General features: G+C 48.7%; 1 long non-coding RNA gene across 2 annotated transcripts; it reads right to left on the bottom strand.

The window, feature by feature from the left end:
- Positions 1 to 1,967: 1,967 nt before the first annotated feature.
- Positions 1,968 to 10,483, bottom strand: LOC309654015. Of its 2 annotated transcripts, XR_014259722.1 has the most exons (3): positions 10,449 to 10,483; positions 5,280 to 5,668; positions 1,968 to 3,757 (listed from the first exon to the last, which is right to left on the bottom strand). It is a non-coding gene; the product is annotated as an uncharacterized lncRNA (long non-coding RNA). The 2 variants fall into 2 exon arrangements; XR_014259723.1 differs by lacking the exon at positions 10,449 to 10,483 and having other exon boundaries at positions 5,280 to 5,683.
- Between the last annotated feature and the right edge of the window lie 4,798 nt (positions 10,484 to 15,281).

Here is a 15,281-nt window from a genome sequence, read left to right as displayed (position 1 = left end):
CCGGATCCCTGGGGCCTGGAAACATGACTGAGGCATGATTCTGGAAACCTGTTGCCTGAGAACATGACATCTGTTTAGACTGTGGAATACTCTGCCCTGGGCTAAGCGGTGGGGGAATGCTGAGTGGGAGAGGCTGCCTCTCTGCTGGACTCAGAAGGCTTCTTCCCTTTAGGTCAATTCCTTTTGTGTCTTACTTCCTGGAGGAGGAAAGAGGGCGCCTAGAGATATTTTAACATGAAATACCTAAAGACAGAGGATCTTTAAGAGCTGGTTTCTCGGTGGAAGGAGCCAAAACGCCTGCATTCCTAAGGTCTCTTTCAGAACTGCCAGACACTCTGTCATCATAGGCCTAAGAATTGGAAATTGTGAGGGCATGGCAACACTTGGAATCCTAGGATGCAGTGGAAGTGCGACTCTCAAACTGGATGGAAGAAGCCTCCAAGCATAGTGTTCTTCCATTTACTAAAGAGAACCCAAGTGTGTGAGGCTGGTAGCGTTGTTGCTGGAGAGAACTGGCATTCCCGTGGGCCTGTCGGTCAATTTCCTGTTTCTGACCCTCTAAGGAAACCCTTCCAAAAAGCCTTTGCGACCCGGTTAGAGAGAACAGCTGCGAAGTTGATGCACAGAACATTAACCTAGATTCCAGCCCTGGGTCCCAATCATCCATCTTTCTCTGGAGGTTACGTAGCCCACAGAGGGATTCAAGCAGGGAGTTTACCTTATACAACTGACCCATGAAACTGGGATGAGATGCAGGGCCACTCTCCTTGCCCTCACACTTCGTGGGCCGGAGAAGTTATCACGCAGCAGAATTCAACACCCTTCCTCTACACGTGTGTACCCAAAAGAAGCGCTGGGCAATGGGTGTTCTCAGGCCAAGAGCAGTTTTGTTCTCGGCTGCACCTGCTCTGTGGTTCAAAGGTTCTCTGACTCTGCTCCTTTGGAAGCCTTTCAGAGCTCACGCTATCCCTGGGCTGCCAAAGCAAGGAGGCAGAGCGGCCTTTCACACTGAAGGCATGAGCTTGTTTCCCATTCAGAAGGTGAATGTTGCCCCTCCCAGGCTGGAGGCGTGTAAGTTGACACCATTTGCTCTGCCCCTGGAAAATGCAAGTGGGTGTACTAGATTTGGGCTGCCTGGTGAAACAACTTTTAGTCACCAGCACCCTGAGTACCTTTCCTGAAGTGTGATTCCTAGCTAGAAAAACTCGGCCATCGGAGGCTAGATGGGAGCAAACATGTTAAACTTGTGGGGAAAGTCTTTGACCAATGACCAATATGCTTGTGCTTGTGCGAGCGTTAGGCAGGAGCTTTCCAACACAGGGTTTTTACCCTACCATAAGCCGTCCCTTTGGGCTGAAGCAGGCGGGTGGTCTGTATCACAGTCTGGGAAGCAGGACCTCAGGTGAGTCTGTCAGCTGACTGCCTTCCCTATATCATAGCCAGCTGAGGAAATATGGCAAGGCTGATGGAACCCGCTTATAACCAAATGTTTCTCTTCAGAATAGGAGATTTTGCTACCAAATATCAGCAGCTCTTCTCCCTCAGAATGCTGTTCTGGTGTAGACTAGGGAAAGCTTCCACGGTCCCCAGCTTATGAAAAGCTCTTTGCCCAGTTGGTTTCATCCGAGAAAGAGCCAGAGGGGCTGATCTCAACAAATAGGGCTGCACACCGAGAGTCCTTTGGGTAGGGCGCCCCCATTCCTCCTCCACGAAGTAAGACACAAACGGAATTGCCCAAACGGGAAGAAGCCTTCTGAGCCCGGCAGAGAGGCAGACTCTCCCAATCAGCATTCCCACACGGCTGAGCCCAGGGAACGGGACAGAGAGAGGGAGAAAGAGAGCCGTAACCGCGAACTTTTCCACAGTGTAGTCTAGGCCCCACCTTTCAAGCCCACTTGAATTTCCTAGAGAAAGCACCAGGCCTCTCTGTGCTTTCCTGTGGCAGGAAACTTTGCTTTCGTTCTGTAGGAGACACATTGACTCAGAACTGCCCTACCCCAAGGACTCACGGTGTGCAGGCCGATTGGTTGAGATCAGCCCTTCTAGCTCTTTCACGGGTGATACCAACTGGGAAAAGAGCCGTTCAAAACCTGGAAACCGTGGTGGTTTTCCCTAGTCTACACAGGAACAGCACTCTGAGGGAGAGGAGCTGCTGACGTGTGGTAGCAAAATCTCCTCTTCTCAATAGAAACATTTCGTTGTAAGCGGGTTCCGTAAGCCTTGCCCCATTTTCTCAGCTGCCTATAATGGAGGCCAATCAGGTGGCAGACTCCCCTCAGGCCCTACTTCCCAGGATGTGATACAGACACGTCGCCTGCTTCAGCCCAAAGGGATGGCTTAGGGTAAGGTAAAAACCCTGTGTTGGAAAGCTCCTGCCTAAGCCTCTCACAAGCACAAGCATATTGGTCATTGGTCAAAGGCTTTCTCCACAAGCTTAACACGTTTGCTCCCATCTAGCCTCCGAAGTCCGGGTTTACCTAGCTAGGAATCAAACTTGAGGAATAGTACTCAGAGGGCTGGCGACTGCAAACTCTTTCACCAGGCAGCCCAAACCGAGTACACCTACTTGTAATTTCCAGGGGCAGAACAAATGGTGTCAACTTACAGGCCTCCAGCCTGGGAGGGGTGATGGACCCATTCTCCATGTGAAACAAGCCCATGCCTTCAGGGTGAAAGGCCGCTATGCCTCTTTGCTTTGGCAACCCAGGGATAGGGTCAGGTCTGAAAGGCTTCCAAAGGAGCAGAGTCAGAGAACCTTTGAACCACAGAGCAGGTGCAGCCGAGAACAATGACTGCTCTTGGCCTGAGAACACCCACTGCCCAGCGCTTCTTTTGGGTACACACGTGTAGAAGAAGGGTGTTGAATTCTGCTGCGTGATAACTTCTCAGGCCCACGTAGTGTGAGGGCAAGGAGAGTGGCCCTGCATCTCATCCCAGTTTCATGGGTCAGTTGTATAAGGCAAACTCCCTGCTTGAATCCCTCTGTGGGCTACGTAACCTCCAGAGAAAGATGGATGATTGGGACCCAGGGCTGGAATCTAGGTTAATGTTCTGTGCATCAACTTCGCAGCTGTTCTCTCTAAGCGGGTCCCAAAAGCTTTTTGGAAGGGTTTCCTTAGAGGGTCAGAAACAGGAAATTGACCGACAGGCCCACGGGGATGCCAGTTCTCTCCAGCAACAACGCTATCAGCCTCACACGCTTGGGTTCTCTTTGGTAAATGGAAGAACACTATGCTTCTAAGCTTCTTCGATCCAGTGTGAGAGTCGCATTACCACTGCATCCTAGGATTCCAAGTGTTGCCATGCCGTCACAATTTCCAGCTCTTAGGCCTATGATGGCAGAGTGTCTGGCAGTTCTGAAAGAGACCTTAGGAATGCAGGCGTTTTGGCTCCTTCCACCGAGAAACCAGCTCCTGCAGATACTCAGTCGTTAGGTATTTCATGGTAGAATATCGCTAGGCGCCCTCTTTCTTCCTCTACGAGGTAAGACACAAACGGAATTGACCTACAGGGAAGAAGCCTTCTGAGTCCGGTAGAGAGGCAGCCTCTCCCACTCACCATTCCTCCACGGCTGAGCCCAGGGTATGGTACCGTGAGAGGGAGAAAGAGAGCCGTAACCCCGAGCTTTTCCACAATGTAGTATAGGCCTCACCCTCAAGCTCACGTCCACTTCATAGAGAAAACACCAGGCCTCGGTGTGCTTTCCTGTGGCAAGGAAACTTTGCTTTCATTCCTTAAGAGGCACATTGGCTCAGGACTGCCCTACCCCAAGAATTCACGGATGTGCAGACTGATTAGTTGAGATCAGCCTTTCTGGCTCTTTTATGGATGAAACCAACTGGGAAAAGAGCCGTTCTAATCTGGGGACCATGGTGGCTTTCCAAACTTTACAGAGAAAGAGCACTCTGAGGGAGAGGAGCTGCTGGCTTTGGTATCAATATGTCCTTTTCTGAATAGAAACATTTCGTTGTAAGCGGGTTGCATCAGCCTTGCCAAATTCTCTCAACTGGCTATAAAGGAGGGCAGTCAGTAGGCCCCACCCTTCAAGCCCACTCCAATTTCACATAGAAAACACCCGGTCTCGGTGTACTTTCATGTGGCAAAGAAACGTTGCTTTCATTCCTTAGGTGTGACTTTGGCTCAGAACTGCCCTACCCCAAGGATTCAGGGATGTGCAGCAAGTTTAGTTGAGATCAGCCCTTCTGGCTCTTTCATGGAAGAAACCAACTGGGAAAAGAGCCGTACTAAGCCGGGGACCATGGTGTCTTTCCCTAGTCTACACAGAAACAGCACTCTGAGGGAGAGGAGCTGCTGGCGTTTGGTAGCAAAATCTCCTATTCTGAAGAGAAACATTTCGTTGTATGCGGGTTGCATCAGCCTTGCCACATTTTTCAACTGGCTTTAAAAGAGGGCAGTCAGTTGGCAGACTTACTTGAGGCCCTGCTTCCCAAGCTGGAAACATCGCTTTCATTCCTTAGGTGGCACATTGGCTCAGGACTGCCTTACCCCAAGGATTTGTGGATGTGCAGCCCGATTAGTAGAGATCAGCCCTTCTGGCTCTTTCATTGCTGAAAACAACTGGGAAAAGTGCCATTCTAAGCTGGGGACCATGGTGTCTTTCCCTACTCTACACAGAAACAGCGTTCTGAGGGAGAGGAGCTGCTGGCGTTTGGTAGCAATATCTCCTATTCTGAAGAGAATCATTTCGTTTTAAGCAGGTTGCCTCAGCCTTGTCACATTTTCTCAACTGGCTATAAATGAGGGCAGACAGTAAGCCTCAACCTTCAATCCCACTCCAATTTCAAAGAGAAAACAACAGGCCTCGGTGTGCTTTCCTGTGGCAAGGAAACTCTGCTTTCATTCCTTAGGTGGCACTTTGGCTCAGACCTGCCCTACCCCAAGGATTCAGGGATATTGCAGCCCGATTAGTTGAGATCAGCCCTTCTGGCTCTTTCATGGGTGAAACCAACTGGGAAAAGAGCCGTTCTAAGCAGGGGACCATGGTGTCTTTCCCTATTCTACACAGAAACAGCTCTCTGAGGGAGAGGAGCTGCTGGCGTTTTGTAGCAAAATCTCCTATTCTGAAGAGAAACATTTCGTTGTAAGCGGGTTGCCTCAGCCTTGCCACATTTTCTCAACTGGCTATAAATTAGGGCAGTCAGTAGGCCTCACCCTTCAAGCGGAGTCCAATTTCATGGAGAAAACACCATACTTCTCTGTGCTTTCCTGTCTCAAGGAAACTATGCTTTCATTCCTTAAGTGACACATTGGCTCAGAACTGCCCTACCCCAAGGATTCAGGGATGTGCAGCCTGATTAGTTGAGATCAGCCTTTCTGGCTCTTTCATGGAAGAAACCAACTGGGAAAAGAGACGTTCTAAGCTGGGGACCATTGTGTATTTCCCAAGTCTACACAGAAACAGCACTCTAAGGGAGAGGAGCTGCTGGCGTTTGGTAGCAAAATCTCCTATTCTGAAGAGAAACATTTCGTTGTAAGCGGGTTGCATCAGCCTTGCCACATTTTCTCAACTGGCTATAAATTAGGGCAGTCCATAGGCCTCACCCTTCAAGCCCACTCCAATTTCATAGAGAAAACACGCGGCCTCGGTGTGCTTTCCTGTGGCAAAGAAACTTTGCTTTCATTCCTTATGTGAGACTTTGGCTCAGAACTGCCCTACCGAAAGGATTCAGGGATCTACAGCCCCATTAGTTGAGATCAGCCCTTCTGGCTCTTTCATGGATGAAACCAACTGGGAAATGAGCCGTTCTAAGCTGGGGAACATGGGGGCTTTCCCTAGTCTACAAAGAAACAGCACTCTGAGGGAGACGAGCTGCTGGCGTTTGGTAGCAAAATCTCCTATTCTGAAGAGAAACATTTCGTTATAACGGGTGGCATGAGCCTTGCCACATTCTCTCAACTGGGTATAAAGGAGGGCAGTCACTAGGCCTCACCTTCAAACACACTCAAATTTAATATAGAAAACACCATGCCTCGCTGTGCTTTCCTCTCACAAGGAAACTTTGCTTTTATTCCTTAGATGGCACATAGGCTTAGAACTGTCCTTCCCCAAGTATTCAGTGATGTGCAGCCAGATTAGTTGAGATAAGCCCTTCTGGCTCTTTCATGGATGAAACCAACTGGGAAAAGAGCCTTTCTAAGCAGGGGACCATGGCGTCTTTCCCTAGTCTACACAGAAACAGCACTCTGAGGGAGAAGAGCTGCTGGCGTTTGGTAACAAAATCTCCAATTCTGAAGAGAAACATTTCGTTGTAAGCAGGTTGCCTCAGCCTTGCCACATTTTCTCAACTGGCTATAACGGAGGGCAGTCATTTATCAGACTTAATTGGGACAGTGCTTCCCAGGCTGGAAACTTTGCTTTCATTCCTTAGGTGGCACATTGGTTCAGGAGTGCCTACCCCAAGGATTCAGGGATTTGCAGCCCGATTAGGTGGGATCAGCCCTTCTGGCTCTTTCATGGATGAAACAAACTGGGCAAAGAGCCGTTCTAAGCTGGGGACCATCGTGCCTTTCCCTAGTCTGCACAGAGACAGCACTCTGAGGGAGACGAGCTGCTGGCGTTTGATAGCAAAATCTCCTATTCTGAAGAGAAACATTTCGATGTAAGCGGGTTGCATCATCCTGGCCACATTTTCTCAACTAGCTATAAAGGATGGCAGTCAGTTGGCAGACTTACTTGAGTCCCTGATTCCCAGAGTGGAAACTTTGCTTTCTTTCCTTAGGTTGCACTTCGGCTCAGAACTGCCCTACCCCAAGGATTCAGGGATGTGAAGCCCGATTAGTTGAGATCAGCCCTTCTGGTCTTTCATGGATGAAACCAACAGGGCAAAGAGCCGTTCTAAGCTGGGGAGCATGGTGTCTTTCCTTAGTCTACACAGGAACAGCACTCTGAGAGAGACGAGCTGCTGGCGTTTGATTGCAAAATCTCCTATTCTGAAGAGAAACATTTCGTTGTAAGCGGGTTGCATCAGCCTTGCCACATTTTCTCAACTGGATATAAAGGAGGGCTGTCAGTAGGCGTCAACTTTCAAGCCCACTCCAATTTCATAGAGAAAACTCCAGGCCTCAGTGTGCTTTCCTGTGGCAAGGAAACAGCTTTCATTCCTTAGGTGGCACTTTGGCTCAGAACTGCCCTACCCCAAGGATTCAGGGATGTACAGCCCGAGTAGTTGAGATCAGCCCTTCTGGTTCTCTCATGGATGAAACCATCTGGGCAAAGAGCAGTTCTAAGCTGGGGACCATGGTGTCTCTCCCTAGTCTACACAGAAACAGCATTCTGAGGGAGAGGAGCTGCTGGCGTTTGGTAGTACAATCTCCTATTCTGAAGAGAAACATTTCGTTGTAAGCGGGTTGCATCAGCCTTGCCACATTTCCTCAACTGGCTATAAAGGAGGGCAGGCATTTAGCAGACTTACTTGAGACCCTGTTTCCCAGGCTGTAAATTTGCTTTCATTCCTTAGGTGGCACAGTGGCTCAGGAGTGCCTACACCAAGAATTCAGGGATGTACAGCCCGATTAGTTGAAATCAGCCCTTCTGGTTCTCTCGTGGATGAAATCATATGGGCAAAGAGCGGTTCTAAGCTGGGGACCATGGTGTCTTTCCCTAGTCTACACTGAAGCAGAACTCTGAGGGAGACGAGCTGCTGGCATTTGGTAGCACAATCTCCTATTCTGAAGAGAAACATTTCGTTGTAAGCGGGTTGCATCAGCCTTACCACATTTTCTCAACTGGCTATAAAGGAGGGCAGTCATTTAGCAGACTTACTGGAGACCCTGCTTCCCAGGGTGGAATGTTTGCTTTCATTCTTTAGGTGGCACATTGCCTCAGGACTGCCCTACCCCAAGTATTCAGGAATTTGCAGCCCGATTAGTTGAGATTAGACCATCTGGCTTTTTTATGGATGAAACCAACTGGGCAAAGAGCCGTTCTAAGCTGTGGACCATGGTGTATTTCCCTAGTCTACACAGAAACAGCATTCTGAGGGAGACGAGCTGTTGCCGTTTGGTAGCAAAATCTCCTATTCTGAAGAGAAACATTTCGTTGTAAGCGCGATGCATCAGCCTTGACACATTTCCTCAATTGGCTATAAAGGAGGGAAGTCATTAGGCCTCACCCTTCCAGCCCACTCCAATTTCATAGAGAAAACAACAGGGTTCCGTGTGCTTCCTGTGGTAGGAAATTTGCTTTCATTCCTTAGGTAGCCCTTTGGCTCAGAACAGCCCTCCCAGAAGGATTCAGTGATTTGCAGCCCGATTAGTTGTGATCAGCCCTTCTGGCTCTTTCATGGATGAAACCAACTGGGCAAAGAACCATTCTAAGCTGGGGACCATGCTGTCTTTCCCTAGTCTACACAGAAACAGCAGTCTGAGTGAGACGAGCTGCTGGCGTTTGGTAGCGAAATCTCCTATACTGAAGAGAAACATTTCGTTGTAAGAGGGTTGCATCAGCCTCGTCCCATTTTCTCAACTGGATATAAAGAGGGCAGTCAGTAGGCATCAACCTTCAAGCCCACTCCAGTTTTATAGAGAAAACTCCAGGCCTTGGTGTGCTTTCCTGTGGTAAGCAAACTGCTTTCCTTCCTTGGGTGGCACTTTGACTCAGAACTGCCCTACCCCAAGGATTCTTGGATATGCAGCCCGATTAGTTGAGATCAGCCCTTCTGGTTCTCTCATGGATGAAAAAATCTGGGCAAGGAGCCGTTCTAATCTGGGGACCATGCTGTCTTTCCCTAGTCTACACAGAAACAGCATTCTGAGGGAGACGAGCTGCTGGCGTTTGGTAGTACAATCTCCTATTCTGAAGAGAAACATTTCGTTGTAAGCGGGTTGCACCAGCCTTGCCACATTTTCTCAACTGGCTATAAAGGAGGGCAGGCATTTAGCAGACTTACTTGTGACCCTGCTTCCCAGGCTGTAAATTTGCTTTCATTCTTAGGTGGCACACTGGCTCAGGAGTGCCTACCCCAAGGATTCAGGGATGTGCAGCCCGATTATTTGAGAACAGACATTCTGGTTCTCTAATGGATGAAACCATCTTGGCAAAGAGCCGTTCTAAGATGGGGACCATGGTGTCTTTCCCTAGTCTACACAGAAACAGCACTCTGAGGGAAACGAGCTGCTGGCGTTTGGTAGCAAAATCTCCTATTCTGAAGAGAATCATTTCGTTGTAAGCGGGTTGCATCAGCCTTGTCCCATTTTCTTAACTGGATATAAAGGAGGGCAGTCAGTAGGCCTCACCCTTCGAGCCCACTCCAGTTTCATAGAGAAAACTCCAGGCCTTGGTGTGCTTTCCTGTGGTAAGGAAACTGCTTTCATTCCTTAGGTGGCACTTTGGCTCAGAACTGCCCTACCCCAAGGATTCAGGAATGTGCAGCCTGATTAGTTGAGATCAGCCCTGGCTCTTTCAGGGAAGAAAACAACTGGGAAAAGAGCTGTTCTACGTTGGAACCATGGTGTCTTTCCCTAGTCTACACAGAAACAGCACTCTGAGGGAGACGAGCTGCAGGAGTTTGGTAGCAAAATCTCCTAATCTGAAGAGAAACATTTCGTTGTATGCGGGTTGCCTCAGCCTTGCCACATTTTCTCAACTGGCTATAAAGGAGGGCAGTCAGTTGGCAGACTTACTTGAGTCCCTCCTTCCCAGGCTGGAAACTTTGCTTTCTTTCCTTAGGTTGCACTTCGGCTCAGAGCTGCACTACCCCAAGGATTCAGGGATGTGCAGCCCGATTAGTTGAGATCAGCCCTTCTGGATTTTTCATGGATGAAACCAACTGGGAAAAGAGTCTTTCTAAGTTAGGAACCATGGTGTCTTTCCCTAGTCTACACAGAAACAGCAGTCTGAGTGAGACGAGCTGCTGGCGTTTGGTAGCAAAATTTCCTATTCTGAAGAGAAACATTTCGTTGTAAGCGTGTTGCATCAGCTTTGCCACATTTTTTCCACTGGCTATAAAGGAGGGCAGTCATTTAGCAGACTTACTCTAGACCCAGCTTCCCAGGCTGGAAACTTTGCTTTCATTCCTTAGGTGGCACAGTAGCTGACGAATGGCCTACCCCAAGGATTCAGTGATGTGCAGCCCCATTAGTTGAGATCAGCCCTTCTGACTCTTTCATGGATGAAAACAACTGGGCAAAGAGCCGTTTTAAGCTGGGGACCATCGTGTCTTTCACTAGTCTACACCGAAACAGCACTCTGAGGGAGACGAGCTGCTGGAGTTTGACAGCAAAATCTCCTAATCTGAAGAGAAACATTTCGTTGTATGCAGGTTGCCTCAGCCTTGCCACATTTTCTCAACTGGATATAAAGGAGGGCAGTCAGTAGGCCTCACCCTTCGAGGCCACTCCAGTTTCATAGAGAAAACTCCAGGCCTTGGTGTGCTTTCCTGTGGTAAGGAAACTGCTTTCATTCCTTAGGTGGCACTTTGGCTCAGAACTGCCCTACCCCAAGGATTCAGGGATGTGCAGCCTGCTTAGTTGAGATCAGCCCTGGCTCTTTCATGGATGAAATCAACTGGGAAAAGAGCTGTTCTAAGCTGGGAACCATGGTGTCTTTCCCTAGTCTACACAGAAACAGCACGCTGAGGGAGACTAGCTGCAAGCGTTTGGTAGCAAAATCTCCTATTCTGAAGAGAAACATTTCGTTCTAAGCGGGTTTCATCAACCTTGCCACATTTTCTCAACTGGCTATAAAGGCGGGCAGGCATTTAGCAAACTTACTTGAGACCCTGCTTCCCAGGCTGTAAATTTGCTTTCATTCCTTAGGTGGCACATTGGCTCAGGAGTGCCTACCCCAAGGATTCAGGGATGTGCAGCCCGATTAGTTGAGATCAGCCCTTCTGGTCTTTCATGGATGAAACCAACAGGGCAAAGAGCCGTTCTAAGCTGGGGAGCATGGTGTCTTTCCTTAGTCTACACAGGAACAGCACTCTGAGGGAGACGAGCTGCTGGCGTTTGATTGCAAAATCTCCTATTCTGAAGAGAAACATTTCGTTGTAAGCGGGTTGCATCAGCCTTGCCACATTTTCTCAACTGGATATAAAGGAGGGCTGTCAGTAGGCGTCAACTTTCAAGCCCACTCCAATTTCATAGAGAAAACTCCAGGCCTCAGTGTGCTTTCCTGTGGCAAGGAAACAGCTTTCATTCCTTAGGTGGCACTTTGGCTCAGAACTGCCCTACCCCAAGGATTCAGGGATGTACAGCCCGAGTAGTTGAGATCAGCCCTTCTGGTTCTCTCATGGATGAAACCATCTGGGCAAAGAGCAGTTCTAAGCTGGGGACCATGGTGTCTCTCCCTAGTCTACACAGAAACAGCATTCTGAGGGAGAGGAGCTGCTGGCGTTTGGTAGTACAATCTCCTATTCTGAAGAGAAACATTTCGTTGTAAGCGGGTTGCATCAGCCTTGCCACATTTCCTCAACTGGCTATAAAGGAGGGCAGGCATTTAGCAGACTTACTTGAGACCCTGTTTCCCAGGCTGTAAATTTGCTTTCATTCCTTAGGTGGCACAGTGGCTCAGGAGTGCCTACACCAAGAATTCAGGGATGTACAGCCCGATTAGTTGAAATCAGCCCTTCTGGTTCTCTCGTGGATGAAATCATATGGGCAAAGAGCGGTTCTAAGCTGGGGACCATGGTGTCTTTCCCTAGTCTACACTGAAGCAGAACTCTGAGGGAGACGAGCTGCTGGCATTTGGTAGCACAATCTCCTATTCTGAAGAGAAACATTTCGTTGTAAGCGGGTTGCATCAGCCTTACCACATTTTCTCAACTGGCTATAAAGGAGGGCAGTCATTTAGCAGACTTACTGGAGACCCTGCTTCCCAGGGTGGAATGTTTGCTTTCATTCTTTAGGTGGCACATTGCCTCAGGACTGCCCTACCCCAAGTATTCAGGAATTTGCAGCCCGATTAGTTGAGATTAGACCATCTGGCTTTTTTATGGATGAAACCAACTGGGCAAAGAGCCGTTCTAAGCTGTGGACCATGGTGTATTTCCCTAGTCTACACAGAAACAGCATTCTGAGGGAGACGAGCTGTTGCCGTTTGGTAGCAAAATCTCCTATTCTGAAGAGAAACATTTCGTTGTAAGCGCGATGCATCAGCCTTGACACATTTCCTCAATTGGCTATAAAGGAGGGAAGTCATTAGGCCTCACCCTTCCAGCCCACTCCAATTTCATAGAGAAAACAACAGGGTTCCGTGTGCTTCCTGTGGTAGGAAATTTGCTTTCATTCCTTAGGTAGCCCTTTGGCTCAGAACAGCCCTCCCAGAAGGATTCAGTGATTTGCAGCCCGATTAGTTGTGATCAGCCCTTCTGGCTCTTTCATGGATGAAACCAACTGGGCAAAGAACCATTCTAAGCTGGGGACCATGCTGTCTTTCCCTAGTCTACACAGAAACAGCAGTCTGAGTGAGACGAGCTGCTGGCGTTTGGTAGCGAAATCTCCTATACTGAAGAGAAACATTTCGTTGTAAGAGGGTTGCATCAGCCTCGTCCCATTTTCTCAACTGGATATAAAGAGGGCAGTCAGTAGGCATCAACCTTCAAGCCCACTCCAGTTTTATAGAGAAAACTCCAGGCCTTGGTGTGCTTTCCTGTGGTAAGCAAACTGCTTTCCTTCCTTGGGTGGCACTTTGACTCAGAACTGCCCTACCCCAAGGATTCTTGGATATGCAGCCCGATTAGTTGAGATCAGCCCTTCTGGTTCTCTCATGGATGAAAAAATCTGGGCAAGGAGCCGTTCTAATCTGGGGACCATGCTGTCTTTCCCTAGTCTACACAGAAACAGCATTCTGAGGGAGACGAGCTGCTGGCGTTTGGTAGTACAATCTCCTATTCTGAAGAGAAACATTTCGTTGTAAGCGGGTTGCACCAGCCTTGCCACATTTTCTCAACTGGCTATAAAGGAGGGCAGGCATTTAGCAGACTTACTTGTGACCCTGCTTCCCAGGCTGTAAATTTGCTTTCATTCTTAGGTGGCACACTGGCTCAGGAGTGCCTACCCCAAGGATTCAGGGATGTGCAGCCCGATTATTTGAGAACAGACATTCTGGTTCTCTAATGGATGAAACCATCTTGGCAAAGAGCCGTTCTAAGATGGGGACCATGGTGTCTTTCCCTAGTCTACACAGAAACAGCACTCTGAGGGAAACGAGCTGCTGGCGTTTGGTAGCAAAATCTCCTATTCTGAAGAGAATCATTTCGTTGTAAGCGGGTTGCATCAGCCTTGTCCCATTTTCTTAACTGGATATAAAGGAGGGCAGTCAGTAGGCCTCACCCTTCGAGCCCACTCCAGTTTCATAGAGAAAACTCCAGGCCTTGGTGTGCTTTCCTGTGGTAAGGAAACTGCTTTCATTCCTTAGGTGGCACTTTGGCTCAGAACTGCCCTACCCCAAGGATTCAGGAATGTGCAGCCTGATTAGTTGAGATCAGCCCTGGCTCTTTCAGGGAAGAAAACAACTGGGAAAAGAGCTGTTCTACGTTGGAACCATGGTGTCTTTCCCTAGTCTACACAGAAACAGCACTCTGAGGGAGACGAGCTGCAGGAGTTTGGTAGCAAAATCTCCTAATCTGAAGAGAAACATTTCGTTGTATGCGGGTTGCCTCAGCCTTGCCACATTTTCTCAACTGGCTATAAAGGAGGGCAGTCAGTTGGCAGACTTACTTGAGTCCCTCCTTCCCAGGCTGGAAACTTTGCTTTCTTTCCTTAGGTTGCACTTCGGCTCAGAGCTGCACTACCCCAAGGATTCAGGGATGTGCAGCCCGATTAGTTGAGATCAGCCCTTCTGGATTTTTCATGGATGAAACCAACTGGGAAAAGAGTCTTTCTAAGTTAGGAACCATGGTGTCTTTCCCTAGTCTACACAGAAACAGCAGTCTGAGTGAGACGAGCTGCTGGCGTTTGGTAGCAAAATTTCCTATTCTGAAGAGAAACATTTCGTTGTAAGCGTGTTGCATCAGCTTTGCCACATTTTTTCCACTGGCTATAAAGGAGGGCAGTCATTTAGCAGACTTACTCTAGACCCAGCTTCCCAGGCTGGAAACTTTGCTTTCATTCCTTAGGTGGCACAGTAGCTGACGAATGGCCTACCCCAAGGATTCAGTGATGTGCAGCCCCATTAGTTGAGATCAGCCCTTCTGACTCTTTCATGGATGAAAACAACTGGGCAAAGAGCCGTTTTAAGCTGGGGACCATCGTGTCTTTCACTAGTCTACACCGAAACAGCACTCTGAGGGAGACGAGCTGCTGGAGTTTGACAGCAAAATCTCCTAATCTGAAGAGAAACATTTCGTTGTATGCAGGTTGCCTCAGCCTTGCCACATTTTCTCAACTGGATATAAAGGAGGGCAGTCAGTAGGCCTCACCCTTCGAGGCCACTCCAGTTTCATAGAGAAAACTCCAGGCCTTGGTGTGCTTTCCTGTGGTAAGGAAACTGCTTTCATTCCTTAGGTGGCACTTTGGCTCAGAACTGCCCTACCCCAAGGATTCAGGGATGTGCAGCCTGCTTAGTTGAGATCAGCCCTGGCTCTTTCATGGATGAAATCAACTGGGAAAAGAGCTGTTCTAAGCTGGGAACCATGGTGTCTTTCCCTAGTCTACACAGAAACAGCACGCTGAGGGAGACTAGCTGCAAGCGTTTGGTAGCAAAATCTCCTATTCTGAAGAGAAACATTTCGTTCTAAGCGGGTTTCATCAACCTTGCCACATTTTCTCAACTGGCTATAAAGGCGGGCAGGCATTTAGCAAACTTACTTGAGACCCTGCTTCCCAGGCTGTAAATTTGCTTTCATTCCTTAGGTGGCACATTGGCTCAGGAGTGCCTACCCCAAGGATTCAGGGATGTGCAGCCCGATTAGTTGAGATCAGCCCTTCTGGTCTTTCATGGATGAAACCAACAGGGCAAAGAGCCGTTCTAAGCTGGGGAGCATGGTGTCTTTCCTTAGTCTACACAGGAACAGCACTCTGAGGGAGACGAGCTGCTGGCGTTTGATTGCAAAATCTCCTATTCTGAAGAGAAACATTTCGTTGTAAGCGGGTTGCATCAGCCTTGCCACATTTTCTCAACTGGATATAAAGGAGGGCTGTCAGTAGGCGTCAACTTTCAAGCCCACTCCAATTTCATAGAGAAAACTCCAGGCCTCAGTGTGCTTTCCTGTGGCAAGGAAACAGCTTTCATTCCTTAGGTGGCACTTTGGCTCAGAACTGCCCTACCCCAAGGATTCAGGGATGTACAGCCCGAGTAGTTGAGATCAGCCCTTCTGGTTCTC

Source organism: Balaenoptera physalus (genome assembly GCF_965194825.1).
Source record: "Balaenoptera physalus genome assembly, contig: HAP1_SCAFFOLD_1679, whole genome shotgun sequence".
NCBI lineage: Eukaryota > Metazoa > Chordata > Mammalia > Artiodactyla > Balaenopteridae > Balaenoptera > Balaenoptera physalus.
Note: the sequence above shows the minus strand (reverse complement) of the source record. Positions and strands in the feature narration are given on the sequence as shown.